The 20572-nt window shown below is 39.4% G+C and overlaps 1 pseudogene; it reads left to right on the top strand.

The window, feature by feature from the left end:
- Positions 1 to 9084: 9084 nt before the first annotated feature.
- LOC112113778 lies at positions 9085 to 20284 on the top strand (annotated as a pseudogene).
- Positions 20285 to 20572: the final 288 nt, after the last annotated feature.

The raw sequence follows: 20572 nt of genomic DNA, 5'->3' as shown, positions 1-20572 counted from the left end.
TATAAGGTGGCAGAAGAGCTGTAGATCACTAGAAGAAGTCCAGAATCCATGTCGTAAACTTCTGGACATTCTGTAACCCTCTGGATCCAGCTGAATAGCACTTCCTGTTAATGAAGCGATATTGCAACAAGCTAGAGCAGTCTTGCATATTGCAGCAACTTGTGCCCCAACCCTAAGAGGGCAGAAAAATGTTATATTGTCCCAACCAAAGGGACAGTTTCTTTTTTCTCATCCTAAATCTAATTATCTAGTTGTCCACAGAGAGGTCTAGACAGCAACATCCTAGATCTGCTTGAGTTGACAAGGAAGGTAAATGCTTAAATTTATGGATAAGGAAGGATTTTATACCCTAGTCTTCAACACTCAGAATAGCCAATTACCAAGCAGTTACTGGCTAAGTATGATTATCTTCAGGTAATCATACTTAGTTTAGAAGTTCACAGACTTCATCGACAAGTTTCCACAACACAAAAGAGAGCTTAATTTCAGGTCCTTAATGAGGTGTGCAAGTTGGTTTCCAGGACTGCTGTTCAATGAGTGCTAGATGCAGTAGATACATCATCAAGGTCTATGGCAACAGCCATTGTAATGTGCCATGAATCATGGCTTCACACTTTCCTATGAAGGTCCAGAACACTGTGGAAGACCTGCCCTTCGATGAGGCTCATCTTTTAAACCAAAAGACAGATGAATCCTTAATACTCTGAAGGACTCTGGTGTCACCTTCTGCTCCCTGGGAATATACAGCCCTGCCCCAAAGAGAAAATCCCACAGACAGACATACAGGCCTAGACAAAGGCTCATCTTACCATAAGAGACAAAGAATGCAGAAGTCCCATTTCCCTTCACCTTCTGTGGTGACAGTCATCTCAATCTCAGCTTTCATATGAACAATTGTTTTTATAAGCGTTAGAAAGCTACAAATCACCAGTGATGCCAGCATCAACAGATTCCCACACATCCTTTGGAAGTCATCTAGCACTCTTTTTCCAAAACTGGAGTTCAGTAACAATGGGTATGAGAAGACATCCATTCTGGCTACGTGAGCAAATGGACTTCCCTGCTTCTTCCAAAACCCACATCCTTGTCTCTTTCTTTTCAGGGACCATTCTCAAGAAGAGATTTTCAAACAAGAACTAGAATCCCTCCTTCTGTGAGGAGCAATAAAGCAGGTAACTCTTAAATACCAGGGAGAGGATTTTTACTCCACATGCTTCCTAGTACCCAAAAAGAAAAGTGGCTGGAGACCCATCCGTGATGCCAACCATCTCAACAGCTTTATTCGCAAGCTGAAGTTTTATATGGTCACTCTGGCATCTATAATCCCATCCCTGGAAAGCTCTTGATATGAAGGATGTGGACGTTCACCCTGCTCGCAGATGGTTTCTCAGGTTCAGGGTAGGCCCCGAATGTTTCCAATACAGAATGTCCACATTTGGCATTGCAACCTCCTCAGGGTCCTTGCCAATGTCTTCTCAGTAGTAGCAGCCCATAGAATCGTAGAATATCAGGGTTGGAAGGGACCTCAGGAGGTCATCTAGTCCCACCCCCTGCTCAAAGCAGGACCAATTCCCAACTAAATCATATCAGCCAGGGCTTTGTCAAGCCTGACCTTAAAAATCTCTAAGGAAGGAGATTCCACCACCTCCCTAGGTAACCCATTCCAGTGCTTCATCACCCTCCTAGTGAAAAAGTTTTTCCTAATATCTAAGCTAAACCTCCCCCACTGCAACTTGAGACCATTACTCCTTGTTCTGTCATCAGGTACCACTGAGAACAGTCTAGATCCATCCTCTTTGGAACCCTCTTTCAGGTAGTTGAAAGCAGCTATCAAATCCCCCCTCATTCTTCTCTTCTGCAAACTAAACAATCCCAGTTCCCTCAGCCTCTCCTCATAAGTCATGTGCTCCACACCCCTAATCAGTTTTGTTGCCCTCCGCTGGACTCTTTCCAATTTTTCCACATCTTTCTTGTAGTGTGGGGTCCAAAACTGGACACAGTACTCCAGATGAGGCCTCACCAATGTCGAATAGAGGGGAACGATCACGTCCCTCGATCTGCTGGCAATGCCCCTACTTATACAGCCCAAAATGCCGTTAGCCTTCTTGGCAACAAGGGCACACTGTTGACTCATATCCAGCTTCTCGTCCACTGTAACCCCTAGGTCCTTTTCTGCAGAACTGCTTCCTAGCCATTCAGTCCCTAGTCTGTAACAGTGTATGGGATTCTTCCGTCCGAAGTGCAGTTGTCCTTGTTGAACTCTGCACTTGTCCTTGTTGAACCTCATCAGGTTTCTTTTGGCCCAATCCTCTAATTTGTCTTGGTCCCTCTGTATCCTGTCCCTACCCTCCAGCGTATCTACCACTCCTCCCAGTTTAGTGTCATCTGCAAACTTGCTGAGAGTGCAGTCCACGCCATCCTCCAGATCATTAATGAAGATATTGAACAAAACCGGCCCCAGGACCGACCCCTGGGGCACTCCACTTGAAACCGGCTGCCAACTAGACATGGAGCCATTGATTACTACCCGTTGAGCCCGACGATCTAGCCAGCTTTCTATCCACCTTATAGTCCATTCATCCAGCCCATACTTCTTTAACTTGCTGGCAAGAATACTGTGGGAGACTGTATCAAAAGCTTTGCTAAAGTCAAGGAATAACACATCCACTGCTTTCCCCTCATCCACAGATCCAGTTATCTCCTCATAGAAGGCAATTAGGTTAGTCAGGCATGACTTGCCCTTGGTGAATCCATGCTGACTGTTCCTGATCACTTTCCTCTCCTCTAAGTGCTTCAGAATATCATGTGGCAGCTTCCCCAACTTCCCCTATCTCAATGGCTAGCTTCTTTTTGCCAAGACATGCCAAGAGAGGCCTGCATGTTAACTTTGTTAATGCTTCAGCTCCTGTCTTACCTAGGGATCAGCTTAAACTTGGAAAAGTCTGTTCTTACTCCAACACACACTAGAGACTTCATCAGAGTGACACTAGATTTAGTCATGGTGAGGGCTTATCTACCTACAGACAGATTTACTCCCAGGGGATTTCTGTGTACAACATTTTAAAATTCCGCTACATATTCCATGTCTATCCTATCTATGTAGGTTGCATTCCTTGCTGCCATCCCATATGCTGGGAGGGTAGATGAGGTTGAAGCACTGATGGTGGATCCACCTTACGTCATATTCCATAAAGATGAAGTCTAATTGCATTGATATCCTAAGTTCACCCCCAAAGTAGTTTCAAAGTTTCACCTGAACCAGTCAATTCACTTACTGGTGTTTCTTCAGATAACTATTATCCAAAGAGGAGAAGAGACTTCATTCCCTTGATATATGGCAAGCCTTTTCCTTTTACCTGCAAAGGAAAAAGTAAATCAGAAAATCACCCAGACTGTTTCTCGCCATAGTGGAAAGAGTCTGAGGTCAAGCTATATCCTCTGAGGTTCTCTAAATGGCTCTTGAGCTGTATCTTTCTCTATCTGCTCTCACATCTTCCTCCCCCTCATGGAATTAGGGTTCATTCTACAACAGCACAAGGAACATCAATGTCATTGCTTCAAGAAGTACCTTAACTTGACGTTTGCAAAGCAGCTATGTGGAGTTCCATCCACATATTCATGAGACATAATGCTTTAGTACAGGACTCTTCTGCTGATGCTTCCTTTGGGGCAGCGGTCCTTCTAACGGCCCCGCCAGCAGCATCCTCATACCCTCTTCCTAATTAATTACTTCTTGTCAGTAACCCACAGTAGAATACACGTAAGGACCAGCACTCGAACAAAAAGAGTTACTTACTTTATAGTAACTGGAGGTTCCTTGAGATATATTGTCCCTATCTGTATTCCACTACCTTCTCTCCTTTCTCTCTGCTTCAGATCATGACTAGATTTGCAGAAGAGAAGGCTCTAGGGAGGCAGTCTGTCCACTCCACCCTTTCCTCTTGGTCATGGGCATATGCGCCAATGGACACTGCTTTCAAAACTTGTGACCCTGGCTACATAGAACACGCACACATCCATGTTAGAATCTAAAGAGGGACTACACATTTTTGAAGAACTTTCAGTTACTAAAAGGGAAGTAACTCTCTCATACTATGGCAATGAGCAGAAAAAAAAGTCTAAAATTAAATTGCCTGAAATATAAACAGACATCAACTAAACCGGTGTTTAATACTACACAACAACACTACATTTTACTTTTTAATGAAGTTAATTTGGGGTAGGTATTCCAATAACACCTTGAAAAACAGTCCTCAAATGATGTGGGATTTTCACAAACTTAGCTTTGAAGAGTATTTGATTGTTTATATAGAAAAGGGTAAATATTTAAATGGTGCACAAGAGTTAGGAATATGTTGTAAATCTCATTAAAAGTTAACAGCATCTGTGAGTATCCCTCATATATATTGGTATTTTCAATTGTTTGCACCTATCCTCACAGCAAGCTAGAGTTTATGTTCATGCTGCTCATATGTGTGCTCAATGACTGATAACTTTCATTAATACTAATAGATAAGTATTAATGCCCACAGAGAGGGGATAATATATGAATATATGCCACCAAATGCACAACATGTTTTCAGATTAAACATTGTTTTTCTTTTATAATAAAAATTGACTAGATTCGACCTCTCTTTTGCTAATATAGCCATATGCTCTTTCCCTGCACCCATGTCAATATCCGTATGCTCAGCTGAGTTTGTTTTCTTAGCACTGTATAGTATTCCATGCTATAATGTCTCCTTATTTGCCTGCAGATAACTTAGCTTGTGGTTTGAGCTGACATTTATGCTAGGAGACAATTATTTTGTAATTAAATATACATTAAATCTGAAAGTAAACAGTTCAGGCTATTTTAGAGTACAAGGGTAATAGCTTTACTTCAGCAAATGTCTGTATCGCTTAGAAGAAATCAAATGAAGCATCCTCTAACCAAATATTTTCTGATTTATGAAGCTTACTATATGCTGCATTGATGTGTTTTGTGTATACAGTACTCAACAAACCTTGTTTTACTGCTAGCACAATGATAAAGAGCCTCTAACAGGGAGCCATTGACAATCAAAAGATAGAGATGCTGCTCATGAGAAAACTGATGTAAAACTGTTCAGTCAAAAGTTCAAGCAGGTTTCCATAATGTTACTATTCTAGTTTTATTTTAAAAGCAGGTGGACATCTGACTCACACACGTGGACTATAAGAGTTATCTATCTAGATAACTTTCATGATTCTTAGTGGAAAAAGAATCTGCAACATGACTTTCCCTGTGCCATCTTTTATTCACAACCTCAGAAGGTATTAGCTGAAAGGCCTGTAGTTGTTGCTTTTCTGGGTATCAATTTTAACTTCTATTTACAGCAAGTTATGCTTTCAAATCTCCCCCTCCCACCCCCATTGAAATACCAGTCAGAAAGTGTATTTCAGGGGTGAAGTATATGGTCTCAGTGCTAGACTAGAGAATGGACCCTCTTATGGATGTACATTGCAGTAGTCAATGCAGTCTATTGAAGTGACTGGAACTACACAGATTTATATTAGCTGAGGATTGGCCCTGTGAGCCAGAAATCCCTGAGTTTTATTCCTGGTTCTCATACAACTCCTTTTTATCTTGCAACTTCTCTATGTCTCCATTTCCTTCTCTGTTGCAGTTAATTGACACAAATCCAGTAATGTGTGTTCCACCTCTCCCTTTTGAGTAGAGAGGCCCAGAATATCTGGTACCCAGTTCCTGGATCATAGTGTGTCATTCACTGCTAACTTGACAGTACTTTAAGACTTCTCTCTTATTTGTATCCAAAGAGTATAAAAATTTCTGCTTTGGAGCTCTCTGATACAATGTGTGGTCTGGGGTATTAGTAAAAGAGAGGAAAGAGGCTGCTAGCAAATTAGCAGTGAGACTATCTGACCTGATATTTTTCTCTCCATCTTGGGATGGCAAGGGGGTGGGTGGTGGAATGAAGTAAGAAAGGGAGTTTGCTGGGAGTGGGGAAGCTAGATTTAAATCACTGATGAGCTGGAGGGGAATAGTGCCAGCCCTTTGTTGTTAGCTGAGCCAACTACTGGGCCCCAGGAAGAGTGTTTCATTTATAAGTGTCTAGCCCTTTGTGGAGGCATTCTGGAAAATGTAATGCCATGCTAATGAAACACTACAGCTATTGGGCTCAAGCTCTATTTCTGCAGCAGGAAGCTGGGGAGATCTAACCATCTCTGTCCCTCTCCCCCTGATACACATTTCAAATAAAATAAATCAACTGTGATAGGAGTCTCAGTGGTAGCCGTGTTAGTCTGTATCAGCAAGAAGAATGAGGAATACTTGTGGCACCTTAGAGACTAACAAATTTATTTGAGCATAAGCTAAAACCCACTTCATCGGATGCCAAAGAATTACCTTGATTTTTCTTCCTCTCCACCACAAATCTTCAGACTAGTCCTGTTTATTGCAGATGATGATGCTGGACAGGAATTGTTTCCCTTTGGGGGAAATAATATTTTGCACTTTCCCCTAAAAATGCTAAGGCTGTCTTTGCATCATGCTCTAGCATGGCTTTCCAAGGGGATGCAAAGGAAAAAAAATATTAATTTCCCTGGTGGGAATTTTCTTCCAGAAAATTTGGAACATCTGGCTGTTTTCGGGGAGCACATGTTTTAAACCTATTAATTTCTCCTTCGTAATGACTCGTTTCCAGTTTATGAATGTAGAAAAACAAGATCATTTATAGCCTACTCAGTATTCAACAGGAAATTCTATTTTTGCTGAATCTTAAATGAAAACAATCTGGCAAGAAAGTGTGTGCGGGGAGGGGGGAGGAATCTTTTCTTCCAATCGGCCCTGGATTTATGTGAGACTCCCCTAGAAGAAATTGGAACTGCTTCAAGGAAACCAGCCCCATGGCTTCAGCCACACTAATATAAGATTACTATGTAATCTGAGAGAAAATGGTAATGAAACAGTGCCTGTACTGTATAAATAACATAATATTGGATAGAAAGGGGTACTAGAAATCAAAGGTACTGGCTGTGATTGATGGAAGCATGAAGTGAATAGAATTTTTATTATTGATTTTAATGGGAGCAGGAACATGTCCATAATGTTTGAAAACAAAGCTAGCCTCAATTGACTATAATAAGTACCAGGCACCATTATTCCACCACAGGTTTTTCCAAAAGATATTCCTTCTGATCTGGTCTCTGGTCATCCACAATGAACTAAAAAATCTTCCTTTCTCCCCCATGGGTTCTTTCTCTCCCCCACTTTTTTCCTCTCTTGCTTTACAATCCTGTAAATGTATATCTTGAAAGGCAAATGTCTGTTTAAGGTTGAGAGCTATGGTAAGTTATATTAATTGTAAAATGAAGCAATTAGGAGGCATTGGGTCAGATCCTCAGCTTATGTAAATAGTTGAAACTCCCCTAAAGTAAACAGCTGTATCCTTTTAAACCAGCTCAGGATTAGGCCCGCTGTATATACTGGGTACAGTGGATCTGATCTGATCTCACCTGTCACACACTGGTATAAATATCTAGTATTTAATATTATTTTAAATTGTCTAAATCCCCATTATTGAACTCTTGTTGCAGAACACTGCTGTGAACATTTTAGAAATATCGAATAAAGTTTTTTCTCAAGCTGAGAGTTATGGGCTCTAGTATGCCACATCATAGGCTTGAAAATAAAGAACTTAAATTTTGTTCGGGCAAAAAGCCATTGAAGGAAAGCAGTGAGAGAGAAGTGAAATTCTGAAAAGGTTTTTTACAGCTGTGAATTGTTTGCCACAATTTTACTGTAACTATTTTGCAATCATCAAGTTTGCTTCAGTCATTATACTTTTGCATATTTGAAGCAATTATACAGAGGTCATTATTGGAACAAATAAATATGAATTCATTCTAGGCTGCTGCCAAATCTGTAAGACCTTTGTTGACAATTTTGTCATGTCCTGATAAAGGTGTATGCTGTTTATGGAAAAGGGTAATTTCTACTGAAGAAAAATAAATTGTATAAGAAATGGCTTCTAGTCATTGTGCTGAAGGAGTCAGTTTTGCTTGTGGAATTTCCTATTGTATTATCCAAGTGGTAATTTGAAAGGCTAATGTATTAGTAGTAGAATAGGGAGCTTTCACCCTCAGGCCATCAGATCTAGCACAGTCCAGATCAATAATGACCAAAGGTTGGTTGGTGCTCTGTGTGAAGTGGGTTATTTTCACTCCAATTCTTAGAAAGCCATGATCCATATTGCAAAAACCACCATCCCTCTTGCCACTTAAAACACTCTGCATGCTCAGCAGAAAGTCCGAAGGTAGAAATGGTCCTTGTGGAATATAACTGAGACTCATTCAAGGGCATGTGTGGGGAATCTTTCACCATTGCTAGACATCCTATGGATCAATAGTTTCCAAGGCAAACCATCTGGCACCTTTAATGAATTCTGAAATTGGTATGGACAATGTTTAAAGTCACCCAATCTAAGAAGGCACAAGACACTGACCAATATAACCATACAGAAATGCAGAAGAGTATGTAAAATTAGTAGTAATAGTTTGAGTTGTGTAGAAGTTAATTTCAGAAATAGAAGTAATAATAAAGTACAGTGTAAATAGGCTACAATAAACTAACTTAAAAAGCCAAAACTAAGAAGAGAATAAGAAGAGGGCCTGGTTTGGTTAGTTTAGTTTTTTCCTCCAAGGGGATGAGCATCCATAACAACTTAAGTCAATGGAAGCTGCTGGAAAATTAAGGCCAAAAGGTGCTTTTTGTCAAGGTAGTAATACACTTGAACAATAAAATTGTCACACATAGGTGACCTGTTTCTGATTTCCTGTAGTTCCTGATTGAATACCCAGTGGAGTCTTTCCATTTACATCAGTGAAAGGTGGATTCTTGGGTATACATGTATAAATCAGGAGTAACTCCATTGTAGTCAATGTAGATATGAGATCAGGAACCACCTACACCAAGTCATGACCTGTGATAGAATTTCAGGAAATGAGTGTGTCTGAGCAGCTTTCAGTATTTCACTTTACTGTTTGAAGACATCCAGCAGGCAGCTCTGCATTTAATTTTGTGTTTACATATATGTATGTACAATGAAGCTTTTCCTTACTAGTGATTGGAGAAAGCATATTCAGAATACTACTCGTCAACTAGTTACTAGTGATTACGGTAACGAATTTTATGCTTGCTACAATTAGCATAGCAGGGAGAAAAAATGCCCTGATTCCTCTTAGCATTGTCCATTAAAAATGTAGCACATACTGCCAAAAACTAGAGTTTAGGCTTGTAATGGCCTATTAGGCGCAGCACATCTGACAGCAGGTATATAACATGACTATAGAGCAGTTTCACAGGTTAAAAATCCCTGCAGGTACAGAAAGTATTTACTCCAAAGTAGATAGGGTTATTTACTTTGTTTCCATAAGAGAATGCCACAACCACTATGAGCTCTCATCAACTCTGTAGTAAGGGGTGAGGAGATCCAGCTGACCTACTCAGGAATAACTGTAATGATGCTAACCTGTATTTAGCATTCATGTATAAAATGGTTTGGATGAAAGCTGCAGTCATGGATGAAGGGGATTCCAAAGCCTTGTAAGTATCCTCCAAAAACACACCCAGGCTGTGACTATAGAGCCTCTTCATTGAACTAGACTGTTGTAGTATTCTGCGTTTTTACAACTAATTTTTCTTTCTTGTATGAATTTTTTCCACTTCCAATATGACCGCGATGGAATTATTTATTGGTTGTCTCTAATATGAACTTGCTTTAAGTCCATATCTCACACATTTGAAACTTACAGCATACTGTTTTCCAGAACTTTCAAGGTTTCTTGGGCACAACTGAAAAGATTTAATCATAGTTTTGTCTGGGAAAGCCCTAAGCAGAGGTGGCAGTCTTTTTTTGAAAATTGTTCAGGCTATCCTTAGCCTGGTCCTTTCCCTCTTGTGCTTTTCCCTAGCAATTTTGAAACTGAGCTTGATCCCAGTACTTCTGCCTATTCCGTTATTATGACTTCTGCTAACACAAAGGCATTTGAAGTTTGTATAGTTTTGCCACAGCCTTGAAATATTAATGAGCATTTCTAAAAATCAACAATTTGTTTAAAACTTTCTAGACTCTGTGGTATTTGCTCTCAGCTCCCTTACACTGATGTAACTCCATGGCCTTCCCTGGAGTGAGTTACACCAGAGTAAATCAAAAATGAGGTGAGAACAGGGCCCTCTATACTTTTGTTTTCCTATTGATTTCCATGTTAATAGGCTCACATACAAAGTCATTGGGAGTTCTTCAATTTGTAAAAGAATGGTCAGAAATTAAACCTGTAAAGAATTTAAGGATGCCATGGTTGCATCCTCTAGGATACTAGTCCCCTACAGGAACAGTTTCTCTTGTAAAGGTGATTTCTACAGTGACTTGCTACAGTGACACTCACTGCTATTTATTTCATATGTCTGCAATTTTCAATCATCTGTAGAATTACTTATTGGACCCAGACTTATCAGAATACAATGGAATGTAGTTTACCGTACATGCATCCGACAAAGTGAGCATTCACCCACGAAAGCTCATGCTCCAATACATCTGTTAGTCTTAAAGGTGCCACAGGACTCTCTGTTGCTTTTTACAGATCCAGACTAACACGGCGACCCCTCTGATACTTTACCATACATGTATATCATCTGTTCTCCTAGATCTCTGGATATTGTGATGTGCAGAAATGACATGTGAAGTGATAGTAAAATAACTAAGTTGTTAAAGTTTACTCAGCTGACCAGGTGGTATTAATCTTACCCCTACAATAGAAGATCTGTTCAGCCGGTATAGCTAGCCCACATAATGAGGATCCTGCTCCATTGAAATTAGTGGCAAAACTGGCAAAAATCACTAGGGCCATAATCCTTAATTTAAAATTCTACTCCAGTATGAGTGATTAAGAAACTAAATTCCCAGGACTTTGTCATGGAGTATTAAACTTTTGGTTTTTGTTTGTTTAAAACATTATTTTCATAAGACATTCAAGTTACAAACTCAGTTACACTGATTCAATAAGTAATAATGAACACTTCAATATATTATTGATTCTCACAATAATAATGGGTTGATGAGATGGCAGTGGACTTTCATTATTAGTATTATACATGGCTTGAATTCCATGGCTCCCGAATGTTTTAAAATCATGCCATATGTCAAATCTGTCACCCAAAACATAAAAAGCTGAGAACAGGAGTCCTGTAAAATATACTGAATTTAAAGTGTGGCAATTTAAAATGAACAGCCTGGCTGGAGAGGGGTCTTAATCTCTGCTGTTACTTCAGTCAGTCTCTCAACCGATTGAGCTGCCTACACATTTTAAACCTTAGAGCAATTGCTGACAGGAGTTGGTTAGAAATGTAGGAACCTCATCAATTGCCTTTCCCCTCACTTCACATTGAGACTAACTGTATAGTTTCTAAAAGCTTTTTTTGGGAAGGGAGCATGTTTTCAAATGTTTGTGCAGGGCCACTTGACTGGAGCTGGACAGAAAACAAGAATTCTGTTTAGTGTATAAACTTGATTTTCAGGATTTGTTTTTGTTCCACATTGAGACAAAATTGAGATCTCTTGACATTTTTCATGGAAAAAATGAGAGACGTAGCCCCATCACAGAGCAGCCATTAGTCCAATGGTTAGGATACTTCACCTGGGATCTCGGAGTCCCAAGTTCAAGTCCTTGCTCTGAATCAGTCTCTGTCAATCCCTCCCACAGGAACTGTTTGTGACAGACTGACAATATCCTGAACAAACATTATGGAATTAATATACATTATTTAATTAGGGTTAATATCTTGGTGGTACATTATATTAAAAAGGCAATTGTGTATATGTTGTTGTGGAATTGTATAATTCCTAAAGGAGGAGGAGGGTACTAATGTAATTCCTCTGGTGTTCCACCCTTTGAAGCCACCCATGGGAGAGGTTCACATATATTAGTTCAAGCTGGATTCTCCAGGGACCAACAGACAAAGAAACAATTGTTGTATAAATAGCTTGGTTTTAAATAGGTTCAGAGCATTCTTCTGGTTCCGCCAAACAGACAGGACCTCTGGTCCATGAAAAGACCCAGACAAGGTTGGGTTGGAAGGACTTGGTCTACGAAGGCCCCAAGCAGACTGTGTGCTTGTTCTGAGCTGAAGCATTGAATTTGAAACCAAAAGGAAAACCCTTGGGGGTGGGATTTTGAAGGACTGGTCCTGCCAGAGCCCATGTTAGAGTTGGGGTGATCTTTGGTAAGTTTATTAGCATGAATGTAGTTTTTTATTATTTTTAATAAATTTTCTAATAGTACTTTTACCTTAAGAATAAACAGGCTTGCATAGGAAGAGCTGTGTGGTACCTCATGACAGTGGGCAATTACTCTTTTATTAGTCTTTGAAGAAAAAATAAGCAGGCCTGCTTAGGCAAGTCTCTTGCTGGGATATCACAGTATAGTCAGGAAACTGTGCAGCCTGGACATACCCTGTTCATAAGGGAGCGGGGCACATGTTTTCACTCAAGAGGTAATGGCCAGGAGACCCTGAAGCCTAAAGTGGGCACACTTCCTGGACCAGGGAGGGGGGGATATAGGTGCAGGTGCCCTGAACAGTGACACTGTTCTACTTTGTATAAGTAAATATTCATTGGACCAGAGAGACACTGACTCTAGCCTGGTGGTAAGTGTACTCATGTGGGAGACCAAGGTTCTAGTTCCTCATCTGAATCAGGCAGAGCAAGCACTAGAACTTGGGTCTCCCACATCCCAGGTGAGTGACTTACTCACTGGGCATTCAACATCAACGCTTTAAGTAGCTAATGTTCCCCGAAAAGCCAACTGTTGCTACATCACATTTCAGAAAGTTAGACTAGAAAAGAATGGTACTTTTACAGGTGCAGTGGTCCCCATTTTGGGGTAAAAACCCCAAATGACAATATTTTTCTATATTTAAAACAGGAAATAATCGCAGTAATAGTTTGCTGCTTGTTGGCAAACTTTTAGTGGCAACCACTTTAATAGTGTGGAAATCTTAGCTTGAAAAGCTAATTTGCATAGTGATAAACGGGGGACTGAGATTTAGGACTACTAGGTTATTTTCCTGATCCTGCAGATACTTTGTTGTGTGTCTGAGCAGCTACTTAAACCTATATTTTCAAAAATGTCCTCTAATTTTGGGTGTTCAACTTTAAATTCCTAGGCCTGATTTTCAAGGTGATAGGCATCTGCAATTTACATTGACATCAACTGTAGTTGTGTGTGCGTGGTACTTGCAAAACTTAGGCTCAATGTGTTTAAAAAAACAGGCACCCAACATTGGAATTCACTGGAATGTGTAGGGCTTATCTTTCTGTGCCTGGGTTTTCCTTCCTGTAAAATATGCATCTGATTATTCTAATGGTTTTAAAAGGTTTCAGAAGATATTTTTACCTATTTCTTCCAAACATCTCTACTAATTACCTACATACCTCACAGGAGTGTTCTGCAACTTAATATTTGTAAAGGGCTCAAGATCAAAGCATCACAGTCTATTCTGATTATACTAGCTCTAATAAAAATACAGTAAATATATGAAAGCTAACACTCACATTGGAACAAACTAGAGTATAAGAACCTGAATAGAAACTGCCATTCATTTCAAGGTATCATATTGCCATTATTTCTGAGTGTTTTGTCATTAAAATGTTGAATTTTAGAAATGGAGACTGAGTGGGAAAAGCTGATTTGAATCAACTGCATCGTAGAAAAACTGCAGTGAAGAGTGGGAGGCCTCGAAAAGATAATGGCAAGAAAATCATATTTTTCTAGAACAATATTGATGCCATAAACAAAGCGAAAGCCAAAGGGAATAAACAGGTGGAGGCTTGATATTTGTGGTCCATAGGAATGGTTATAATCACACAGGTGAAAAGATCCTTGAGTTCAGTTGCTTGGAAGTTAACCTCTTAATTGTCTAACTCAATAAGCAATTATAATTTTGATTGCAACTACACAGAGGAACGAGTTTTTCATTAAGCAGAGTGTCATTGGCTTCCAGGCCATTAAAATAGAAACATTACTCCTTCCAGGTAAATACGCATACAGGAGACATCCATTGGAGAGTTTAAATATTGTGACAAATGTGTTGCATAAATATGCAGATTACACAGCAATAACAAGACCAAAACAATAGTAATCCACTTTGCCTCAGGTATGGAATCAGATCCAAAGCTGTGGCATTCGTAGCTTGAGGACGGCAGGAGACAAAAATAACTTGCTATACATCTCGTTAATCATTTTCAGCAATTTTTTTATTATTTAAGAATGGATTAAGTGCCATATTTCTCTTCTCATAATATTTCATGAGTGACTGATATGCACTGCAGTATCTATTGTGAAAATGTGCTAAACTGCCTACTTTCAGCTCTCAGTGCTCTGTTATGCTGATTTGTTACCAGTTTGCTGCCTTTTTCATCAGTTAGGGAAGGTGTTAAACAAAGGTGGGAAATAGAATGAGCAGAAAAAGAAATAAGAGAAAATGTAAATGATTAAAATCTGCATAGTAGCTCACTGGAGTATTCTCATCAATAAGGCCCTGTTCCAGCAAGGCATTTCAGCACAAGCTTAGTTTAACACATGAGCATTTCCATTGACATCAGTGGGGTTACTTGCATTCTGAAAGGTAAGCATGTGCTTAAATACTTTGCTGGATCAGCACCTAATGCCACAATACCTTGTACGGTGAATATTTAAGAAAAGTTTTGTAAATGAGTTCCAGTAGTTCATGGATTAGGGACCCAATCTTATGGGATTTCAGGGGATTCTGTATCAATTATTTAAATTAATCTTTCTATCTACCCAATAGGACTTAGTGCTCAGTCTAGAAGATACCATCAGAGATGCTTAGTTTTGCAGTTCTCAAACTGTGGATTTGTGTCTCCAGAGCTAACATGCTTATTACCGGCAAAATTGTTTTTAAATAAATAAATATAGAGAGGTGAGAAATAACAGAACTCAACCCTATTGTCCCTCTGCAAATTTGTGTACACTGAGTCAATCCCTTACCTCTCTCTAAAAGTGCAAAGTTTCAAAAAGTTCGGTGAATAGAAGATTGTTGGGGGTGGAATAGATCTGGACAAGGAGAAGTCTGTAGATAAATGTGAGAAGGGAGGGACAGGCCATAGAAACAAAAGTGCAGCATATTCCAGAAGTCTTGAGGTCTTTCTGGGTGTAGCCTTCATTGATTTGAGATCTACCATACCATTCTCTCACTAGAAGGAAAAACCTATAATGGCAGCAGGCTGTTAAAAGAGACCCAGTTTGGGAATAAGAACCATTCAAGAAATATATGTTTGCTGATGATGTTTTAAAAAAAGTCACACCAGTGAACTGGTGGAAGTCACTTAAGCACTTGGATTCAGAGACTGTTGAAGTGATAATCTCACTTTTAATAGCAGTAGCTTCTTCTGCCGGTGTAAAAAGAATATTTTCTTCCTTTGGACTAATTCATTCCAAACTGAGAAATCGTTTGGGACCTGAAAAAGCAGGAAAGCTTGTTTTTCATTTCTAGATTATGAACAAACAGGAAAATGAAGGTGAAGACAAACCTGATTTTAAAAAACTTGAATGTTTATCTAAATTCAAAACTTCATATGCTTATTTTGTTAAAATATTATATGTTTGCTGTTGAAGGAAAAAAAATCCAGAATACAGAACGTTGTTGTTGTATGTTTTAGTTAAATAAAACAATTTAAATGTCTGTCTGGTGATGTTCTCCTCCTAATACATTATGGCAAGAAAATCCTCCAAATATTAATGATTAACCTGTTGAATTGGAGATAGTTCACCTCCCAATGACTTCATAAATATCTGCTTCAATTACCTTTGGTAAATGAAATAACCAAACAATCATTCATTTTCTGATGTAACTGTAAAACTAAACTGAAAAGTTTTCAAAATAAATCACTTTAAAAATGTATAGTGTGTACCTTCTAAAAATGAAACCTACATCTATCTCTGAGTTGTGAAGAATATGTATTAAGGTTATAATAACCAGCAAGAATACACTTTTCTGTAGAAATCCATGATTAAATCGAGTCTTCCTGACTAGTGATTTAAATCAATTTGATTTAAATCAAATCCACCCTGCCTAAAATGTTTAATGTTACTTTCATGTTGTGCCACTTTCTCCTCTATTAATCACAGCTTTCTGTACTTCATCACTCTCAAGAAGCCATTGTAGCACGCTTTGTCAGGGATAGGTGGGAGTCCACTAGAAAAGCAGTACTTATGTAAGTGTGCCTCTAACTTAGCAACTACAATTTAAATAATCAGAGCAATTCTAACTATCTGAGATGCAAAGCGCACACTGTGATAAGCCGATATAAGTCTCTGAATTACTAGGTGTTTGCTAAATAATTCCAATGGAGTTTATTATAACTAAGGTGTACAGAAAAGTAAATGTGTCCAGAGATTCCCCTCATACACGCTGAGGTTAAATGTTTTAGAAATGAACTATTTACCTCAGAATATCTGGCTGGGCCAAGAGGATATATTGTTTCAAAGAATCACTGATAAAGGCTGATAGTAGAAAAAAATCAGAAGCATGGAAAAAGAGGAGGAATGTTTGGGGTGGTTTTTTTTGTTTTTTAAATCCATCCTAACAAAAGTAACAGGCAAATGGAGTGATGCAGATGGATTGCACTGGCATATGTCCAGATGTATGTGGTTGGGCACACTGTTTAGGTTTATGTTTGGCAGCTTCTGAGTAGCAAACAGATTTTGGGGAAAGTCTCCACAGTTGTTTTACAAATAGAATTCTATTAATGCTTTGTTGTTCCAGCCACTAATCTCATTCCCAATTCCCTCTTCCCACTCTGCCCAGTGAAAAACACACCACTCCATCACTATTGCACCGCCTTCCTTTCCTTGCAGCTGGGTGAGTGGGAGGATTACTTTGGGGAGTAGAGAAATGGCCAGTTTCTGTACACACAAAAACCTTGTTGCAAGCTCTCTTGTTCAGCTAACATTTGGGCTTTTATTACAGAGGAAAGTAGAGTGTGCACTGTATGGCTTTCAGATACTGTTATCTCAGATTGGTAGCTACCATTCACATTATGCTATTCTTTAGGAGGTAACTTTTTATTGTACAGAACCTCAGAGACATCAGAGATGGAATTTCCCATCTGAAATACTGTACTGTAGCTGAAAGTGGAACTCCGTTTCTGGTCCGCAATCTTTACCTCTAAAATTGGTCAAATCAAGTATTTTCTGTGAAAAATTTCCTAAGAAATAATATGGTTTGTTTGAAATGTCTGTTTTGACAAAAAACACAGTGTTTTGGTGAGGGGGGAAAAATTCTCATCTTAGTCCACTCCTTCCAGTTTGAAACACACCTTTTAAAAATGAATTTGTATTTTCCCCACCAAAAATAAATAGACAATTTCATGTTTGGTCAAAAAACAAAAAAACAAAAAAACCCCTCTGTTGTGTTCAGCTTTTGATTGAAAAAACATAAGCAGCTCTATTTAGCCCCTAATTTTAAAAAGGGGATGAAGATACACAGTAACATAGATTGTAAGTTAACAGAACACCATTTGAAATTTGAAATATGATGTCAAAAGGATGGAGATTTAACATCTACTTAATTGCAAAAATGTCTGTTGAACCAGAACATGCCTTGGAAGAAAAGGAAATCCTTTCTTATATGTACATAAAATCCAATTAGTATGTATAGGACTTGCTTCACGGTATGTTAGCAGGATTGGAGGTCAAGATGTGGACATAGGAATATTTGGGATCAAATTCTGATCTGAATAGAAATAAATTTACCAAGTGGTGACATGTTTCCTACAATAGCTATTCCCCTTGAACTGGAGGAGGGACCTGGGAGTTTGGCCTTGAAATCCCAGCTTCTACCCCATTTATATCCAGCAACCACATTTTTAGGAATCTAGAGATGAACCCCTTCCTCATCCTTAATGTTCCTCGGGGGCAGGGAGATGTTTGTTTTGCAGGAATAGACCCCCGAAACAAACCTTTCCATGGAGAGCATCATTCTTGGGTGCCATTCTGCCAGGCTCTTACCTTTTAGTCAACTCATATCATATGGGTAGGATTTTTGGCTGCCTTGGAGGAAACTGCATTTCAAAGGTAATCCCTGGTAGGTGTCACTGGCAACCAACTTTAAAGTGTTTAAGTTCTGCATTGATCACTTGTCCAGATATGCACATGCAGCTACTCAAATCTCCAGTGGCAAAGACCTGCTGAGTGAGTAGACAATTATTTATGACACCTATGGGTAATGGGAATTGGGAAACCTCACTTCAAATGTATTCACAGTTTTTCAAAGTGAGAAATCTCTGTATTTCCACTCAATTCAATAGTTTTACTAGGGGTGAATCAGGCCCATTTGATCCCCTTATTCACTATCTGAAGTATACTACCTTTGAACCATTAACTCAGGCATATCCTCAGCTATATTAAATCTGTGTAGCTTCATTTATTTCAATGTCAGCCACAGATTGGTCCTACATAATGGTTTTGGTTCATAACAAGTGTTGATCCAATGGGCTCTGCACTTTAGGGGGTTTGCTCCTTTGAATTAAATACTGCCCAGAGGATCTTTTCTTATATACACTACAGAGAGAACTTTCAGAAAAATTTTATTTTTTGACTTAGTTTTGACTAACACTGGGGCTATAACTTGAAAAATGGTAGGAATATATTTTTCTCTTATTCCAGCATTGCCTTTTCCTATTATATAACTGATTTTATTCTCTCCATAAGAAAGAACCAATTTTTTTACTCTCTTCAGCATTTTACTCTGTCCAGCCCAGAGGGTATTTTGACAAATGTCCACCAAAAAAACCCACGTTGGATTTATTATCTTTAATTTCCAGCCTGGATGATTCTATTCCAGCCATGAATCCTCCAAAACCTGCTTACTTACTGTCTCCCTAGCCTTCCTTTATATACTGTGTGCAAGTCTACTTCTCTTTTCTCATTCACACACTTCTAAACATCCTAAATTTCTCATTACCTAGCTTCCATTTTGCATTGACAACAAATCTTAGTACTTAGTGGATGTCAAATATCTTAAAATTTTAAGAGGTGTACTTTATGGCTGTTATCAAACTTTTATATAGTGATGTAAATTTATTTGGTTCTTTACAAACTGTGGCAAGGTACCTCCTTTACCTTGCTGGGCTCAGCATTTCCCCCTGTGCCAAAGGGGGCCCTGGAGTAAATCAGTCCCACTCTGGAAAGTTTTTATTCCTCACTTAGGTTTTATTTTTCAGTATTTACAAGGTGGGCCCAGGGTAAGCCCAAGGAATGCTCTTCAGCAAGCAAAAAAAACCCCACACAAATTCATAACACAAAAAGGGAATCTCTCCCTGCCCCATCTCTGGGGTGTTGACTTGTTATGCTGGCCTCTGAGTACCAGTCCTTCCCCAAACAGTCCATTAAATAGGGTGTTTCCCCTATAGGGAAGAGAGCAGCCTTTCACCCAGGGAGAAGTCTTTCTCTCTGTTGCCACTAGCCCTGCTGCAGCTTGTCTCTCCTCTCTTCCCACCTCCTCACCAGAAGGAGGGGTTTTTAAAGGTCACACACAGCCCATAATTGAACTCAAGTGTCCCTAGTTGATCTTAAGTAACCTCTTTTCAGCTCATGGTGGGGTAATTACTATTCTAGGGCTGATATATCTGCCTTCCAAGTGGCACAAGCGTCACAAGTCTGGGGGCAAAAGGAAGCCCTACCACAAGAAGAAGAAGTCTGAGTTGGGCGATTTCCTGCCAACACCAAGTTTGGCCCATGCCAATTCACATAGTGAGGGTTCATGGTGGTAACAAGAAATATGGTGCTCTGCAGTTGAACATTGGCAACTTCTCTTGGGGCTCTGAATGCTGCCCCTCACAAGACCAGAATCACTGATATGATCTACAATGCTTCCAACAATGAGCTGGTGCAGACAAAGACCCTGGTGAACAACTGCATCATTCTTTATGCTAGAACCCTATATCGACAGTGGTATGAAGCCCGCTATGCCTTGCCCCTTGGACACAAGAAGGGTGCTAGACTGACTCCTGAAGAGGAGGAAATCTTAAACAAGAAGCATTCAAAGAAGATCCAGAAGAAATATGACTAGCAGAAGAAGAATGCCAAGATCAGCAGCATCCTGAAGGACCAATTCCACTACCCTCTGGTAGCTGTCCAGTTTGACTTTGGCACAAAACATATAAAATATATTTCCTCTGCCCCAGAAGTCTTGCAATCTGTATTAGCAAGACAAATAAGATGAGATAGAGGACAAATGTTTGGGAAAGGGGGAGAAGGTGTGGAGATAATTGAAGAGGAGATGAAGTCAGAGGAAGGATGACTGGAGGAAGTGGTGTTAATGAAAGATTTGAAGGAGGAAAAGGAGAGTTTCAGGTGTAAAGGTAGCCTGACAGAACATAAAGAAAAAATGGGTAAAAAGACAAAATGGGATAGTGAGGCAAAAGTGTATGAAGCATGTAAGATGCAAGGAGGCTGATGGGAGAAATGGGTGTGCATGGAGTTAGATTATGGAGGTCCTGACAAGTGATGG

The sequence above is a fragment of the Terrapene carolina genome, unplaced genomic scaffold, assembly GCF_002925995.2.
Source record: "Terrapene carolina triunguis isolate 2854851 unplaced genomic scaffold, T_m_triunguis-2.0 Scaffold146, whole genome shotgun sequence".
Lineage (NCBI taxonomy): Eukaryota > Metazoa > Chordata > Testudines > Emydidae > Terrapene > Terrapene triunguis.
This window is presented reverse-complemented; position numbering and strand designations above follow the sequence as displayed.